Source organism: Triticum dicoccoides, chromosome 5A, assembly GCF_002162155.2.
Source record: "Triticum dicoccoides isolate Atlit2015 ecotype Zavitan chromosome 5A, WEW_v2.0, whole genome shotgun sequence".
In the NCBI taxonomy this organism is placed as follows: Eukaryota; Viridiplantae; Streptophyta; class Magnoliopsida; order Poales; family Poaceae; genus Triticum; species Triticum dicoccoides.
This window is the reverse complement of record NC_041388.1, coordinates 307,294,307-307,300,296: the sequence shown is the minus strand read 5'-3', so window position 1 is coordinate 307,300,296 and position 5,990 is coordinate 307,294,307.

Genomic DNA, 5,990 nt, shown 5'->3' with positions numbered 1-5,990 from the left:
ATATTGAGTATGACCGGATCTCTTTTACCATGAATTACAATGTTTAGTCAGTCCTTGATCTTCAGGGGTGCTCTGCATTTATGTTTTGCGGTCTCAGAAAGGGCTAGCGAGATACCATCTTGTTATATCATATTATGATTGTTCTGAGAAAGTGTTGTCATCCGAGATTTATTATTATTGCTCGCTAGTTGATTATGCCATTGATATGAGTAAACATGATACCTAAATTTTATCGTGAATATGGTTAGTTCATAATCTTTGCTGAAAACTTGAATGCTGGCTTTACATATTTAGAACAACAAGAGCAAACCGAGTTTGTAAAAGTTTTTCTTTATCACTTTCAGTTTGTCACCTGAATTGCTTGAGGGCAAGCAAAGGTTTAAGCTTGGGGGAGTTGATACGTCTCCAGCGCATCTACTTTTCCAAACACTTTTGCCCTTGTTTCGGACTCTAACTTGTATGATTTGAATGGAACTAACCCGGACTGACGCTGTTTTCAGCAAAATTGCCATGGTGTTATTTTTGTGTAGAAATAAAAGTTCTCGGAATGACCTGAAAATCAACGGAGAATACTTTTGGAATATAAAAAAAATACTGGTGAAAGAATCAAAGCAAGGGGGCCCACACCTTGTCCATGAGGGTGGGGGGCACGCCCATCCCCCTGGGGCGCGCTCCCTGCGTCGTGGGCCCCCTGGTGCTCCACCGACCTCAACTCCAACTCTATATATTCACGTTTCGGGAGAAAAAAAATCAGAGAGAAGGATTCATCGCGTTTTATGACATGGAGCTGTCGCCAAGCCCTAATCTCTCTCAGAAGGGCTGATCTAGACTCTGTTTGGGGCTCCGGAGAGGGGAAACTGTCGCAATCGTCATCGTCAACCTTCCTCCATCACCAATTTCACGATGCTCACCGCCGCGTATGAGTAATTCCATCGCAGGCTTGCTGGGCGGTGATGGGGTGGATGAGATTTATCATGTAATCGAGTTAGTTTTGTTAGGGTTTGATCCCTAGTATCCATTATGTTCTGAGATTGATGTTGCTATGACTTTTCTATGCTTAATGCTTGTCACTAGGGCCCGAGTGCCATGATTTCAGATCTGAACCTATTATGTTTCCATGAATATATGTGAGTTCTTGATCCTATCTTGCAAGTCTATAGTCACCTATTATGTGTTACGATCCGTTAACCCCTAAGTGACAATAATCAGGATACTTACCGGTGATGACCGTAGTTTGAGGAGTTCGTGTATTCACTAAGAGTTAATGCTTTGGTCCGGTACTCTATTAAAAGGAGTTCTTAATATCCCTTAGTTTCCAATAGGATCCCGCTGCCACGAGAGGGTAGGACAAAAGACGTCATGCAAGTTCTTTTCCATAAGCACGTCTGACTATATTTGGAATGCATGCCTACATTACATTGATGAACTGGAGCTAGTTCTGTGTCACCCTATGTTATAGCTGTTGCATGAGGAATCACATCCGACATAATTATCCATCACTGATCCATTGCCTACGAGCTTTTCACAAATTCATCTTCGCTTATTTACTTTTCCGTTGCCACTGTTACAATCACTACAAAACCAAAACTATTACTTTTGCCACCGTTACCGTTACTTTCATATTACCTTGCTACTAAATACTTTGCTGCAGATATTAAGTTTTCCAAGTGTGGTTGAATTGACAACTCAGTTGCTAATACTTGAGAATATTCTTTGGCTCCCCTTGTGCCAAATCAATAAATTTGGGTTGAATACTCTACCCTCGAAAACTGTTGCGATCCCCTATACTTGTGGGTTATCATGTAGTGTTTTCTACAAACCTAGACTTCAAAATGGTGGTTTTTTGCAATTTACTCTGGGTATTCATTTTGCCAAAAATCATTGTTATTTTTCGAAAATAGTCATTGTTTTGCCAAAATCAACATTGTTTTGTAAAAATCATGGGTATTCACATGAAGACCCAAGAATACCCCTAGCGCCTCCCAACACCACTAGCTCATGATAAATACTTCCTACTGCTGACCTCTCAAAGTTTTCATCTTCCCAAAGTTTGATAACCAGATGGGAAATTGGGCATCAGTTTCTATATGTACATTCCATTCAGTATGGCTCTGTCTGCTACCATAATGACCCCATATCGGATAGCCTGAGCTTCCATTACCAAAGTACCATATTTTCTTGCCCTTGCAGGAATGTCACAACACCGCCTCTCCACACAAGTCCCGTTGCACCACTTCCTTCTTCCTCCGAGTATGATGCATCAACATTTATCTTGGTCTCTACCACTTCAAATGATTTCCATATTGGTTGCACCTTACGAGGTTTATGTCTCAGCCCCTCCCCGGCAAAGCCAAATCAGTAGTGGTGTCAATTGCCCAAAGGACCGAGGCCATGATTGATTTGCCTCGTTCACCATGCTGACATGCGATATGCTCAGTCCAGACAGCCCAACAGCCGCACAAGATCATGCATGCATCAACGTTCTGTATCACCTTTCCCTCAACAATATCAACGGCCCAGGAATCCGGATGTAGCGATGGTACTTTGAGGCCTGTCCTGCTCTTCAGCTCCTGCCAGAATATACGTGGCCAAGTACATTCAAAGAGGGCATGGAAGTTCCTGAGCTCTGCAGTCCTCACAAAAGTCGATATGTTCCATGTGGCGTTCCTTTAGAATAGCCTTGCACGGGATATACTTCTTGATCGCTCCACCACAAGCTCATGCCTTTAGGTGGTACCGGCAGGCCCCATAATTTCTTCTAGAACATCTTGACATCGCCTTCAGATCCTCCCGGAGCAGTTGTAATCCTTTGTTTAGTGGTCAGCACTCGGTATGTTGAACGGATTGAGAAACACCCGTTCTTTTCAAGGTGCCAACCCCACGTATCTTCCGTTCAAAATGTGCTTGACCTCTTTGAACATCCCATTGGCATGTGTCCATTAGTATAAGTTCACTCTCCCTATTTAGAGTTGCCCCCATTCTTTTGACCATGGGTTTCAGATTGGGGGTTTCAGATTAGGGTTGTTTGGCATCCATGGATCCGCCCAAGGATTGATTGAAGTGCCACCCCCTACCCGTTTGATCAGGCCAACTGGCAAAGCCTCCCTACGGTGCAGTATTGCTCTCCATAGATGGGAGCATCCTCGCTTCCAAGAAATCACAGTTGCTAATTTTTTTCCTTTGAGTACCTGAGCACATAATGACTTCGGATTTGTTAACATCCTCCATGCTTGTTTATACAAAGTTGAGACACTTATTTTGGGACGGAGGGAGTAGCTAGAAAGGACTAATTGAACGTGGGAAAGTCTTTGAAGCCCATGCCACCTTGAGCTTACGGAATGACAATCTCCTTCCACTTCCTCCAATGCATCTTTTCTTTTCTTCATCACCTCCCCAGAAAAAGCGAGACACAATACTCGCTATTTTTTTGGATAGCTTCTTTGAGAGCTGAAAACAACTCATAGAATAAGTCAGAATCGCTTGGCAAACAACTTGACAAGCGCTTCTCTAGCTGCACCATTCATGAGTTTTGGAGACCGTTCACGAACTAAACTTTTCAGTTTTGTAACAATACTTTCAAAGTGTTCATCCGTAGACCTACCTAGGAGCAATGACTTGGTGGTGGACGTGCAACCAAGCCCATATATGCCCACTCATGTCCAATTCGGTGATGCTTCAACATCTAAGGTATTGGGTCTGGGAAAAGTGGTCATCTCTCAATATTTATCCTTTGAGAAGGTCGTGCTTGTTGAGACCCTTGCATACAATTTACTTTTCGTTCGTCAACTTGCTCTCATGGGCTTTTTAACATTCTTTGATCTTGATACCGTGACCCTTTTGTGGAGCAAGACTCTTAAAGTAGCTTTTGTTGCGCATGTCGAGAATGTTCTCTATGTGGTTAACTTTTTGAAGCGGCCCACTAGGACCGTGACTTGCCTAATGGCTAAAGTTGATGTGGGATGGCTTTGGCATCGTTGACTAGCCCACGTCAATATGAGATCTTTGCAAAGTATCCTCAAAGGGCATCACGTTCGTGGGCTAGCAAATGTGAGTTTGGCCAAAGACCGTGCTTGCAATGCTTGTATTGAAGGAAAACTACATGAGATGGCTCACCAACCCACGACTATCATCTACTCAAAGAGGCCCTTGGAGCTCCTTCACATGGATCTCTTTGGTCCTCCATCCTTTGATAGTCTTGGGGTAAGAAAATATTGCTTGGTGATTGTGGATGATTATTCAAGATACACTTGGGTATACTTCTTCAAGAGGAAGAGTGAGACCCAACAAACCATCGTCGACTTTGCTAATGAAACTCAACGTCAACATGAAGCAAAGATATTGATGATTAGAAATGACAACGACGCCGAGTTCAAGAACTACACCTTGGATGAGTTCCTTAGTGATGAGGGGATCATGCACCAATACGCTGCACCATACACCCCCTCAACAAAATGGTGTTGCGGAGAGGAAGAATCAGATGTTGATGGATGCGGCAAGGACCATGATGGCGGAATTCAAATCTCTGTACAACTTTTGGGCGGAAGCCATCAACACCGCATGTCATGCATCCAATTAGCTTTGTCTTCGCAAAGGCTTGAACAAGACTCCATATGAGATACTTACCGGTAACAAGCCCAACCTCAAGTATTTTCGGGTGTTCGGGTGTAAGTGTTTCATTCTCAAGAAGGCGTTTGTTTGTCTAAATTTGAACCTATCTCAAGAGGGCATATTTGTTGGTTATGATACAAACTCTCATGCTTACAATGTACTCAACAAGTCCTATGGACTCATTGAGGAGACATGTAACATGGAGTTTGATGAAAATAATGGCTCCCAAGTGGAGCAAAGTGGTCTTTGTGATGTAGGTGATGAAATTCCTCCTCATGCCATAAGAAGAATGGGGATTGGTCAAATACTCCCCATTGAGGAACCCCTTGTGGCCGAAGGAGAAGGACAATGTTCTACACAAGTGGAACCATCACTAACGCTAGACCCACATGCTTCCAAATATGTAACACCCCGATAGATCAGCTACAGTAATCCCCTTCTAATGATGCCTTGTCATCATTGTTACTGTTGCTAATATCACTTTGATTCAAATCCGGTTCAAATTTCAAATTCAAATTAAAGTCCAAAACTCAAAGTTTTCAAACATGAAAACTAAAATGTTCAAAGTGTGGAAAATAATCTCTGGTTATTTGTCATATCGGAACCAACCTCTTTTGGATTCCCAAGTGCCCCTCGGAATTTATGTAGTGGTCTGCCAACATTTAAAATTGGCCTTTTCAAATTTTAAAAATAGTTAGACAACTCCTTTTGACCTCAAACTTTTTGTGACTCCTAGAAATAATGTGCTTCAGTTATGTGCCAAGTTTCTTGTTCAACAAAAATCATTTTCTATTTTAACTAAATGCAAAACTGAGACAATTGTTTGACAGAATAGATTAAAGAGAAAGAGCTAAATAGCTAATGTGCACATGGGCTTGTCACACAGTGCAACAGCCCAGCCCAACTACCCTTGTCTCCTTCTTTCCCTATTCATCATAGGTGCCGTGGACGCACGCGCCGCGTCCATGGCTTCGATTGCCACGCGTCGGCCATCCGGTCCTCCCCGGCGGCCACAAGACCTCCCCTCCCTCCTGCTGAAACCCTAGCCCCTCATTCCCCCTCTCGCGCTGTTTCTTCTCTCCCGCAAGAAGCCGAGTCGCCGTCGCTGTGAACCCCGTCGTCCTCGCGCCGACCCAGCTCCCCGGTGCCTCGGAATCTGTCCAAGTGCTCCGCTGTCGTCGACTACGTCGACTGCGTGGACGGATTCGGCATCGGAGCCCCTACACCGAGTGGATCGAACTCGTCTTCCACATCGACGCCTGAAGCTCGCCGCCGTCAACTTGCTCCGCCTCGACCCCTTCAAGCTTCCCCGAGCCGTCTCCCTCCTCGAATGCCAACGCCCTCGTCGTCGTCTCCGGCCACCCCGACCCCTCCCCCGCCCC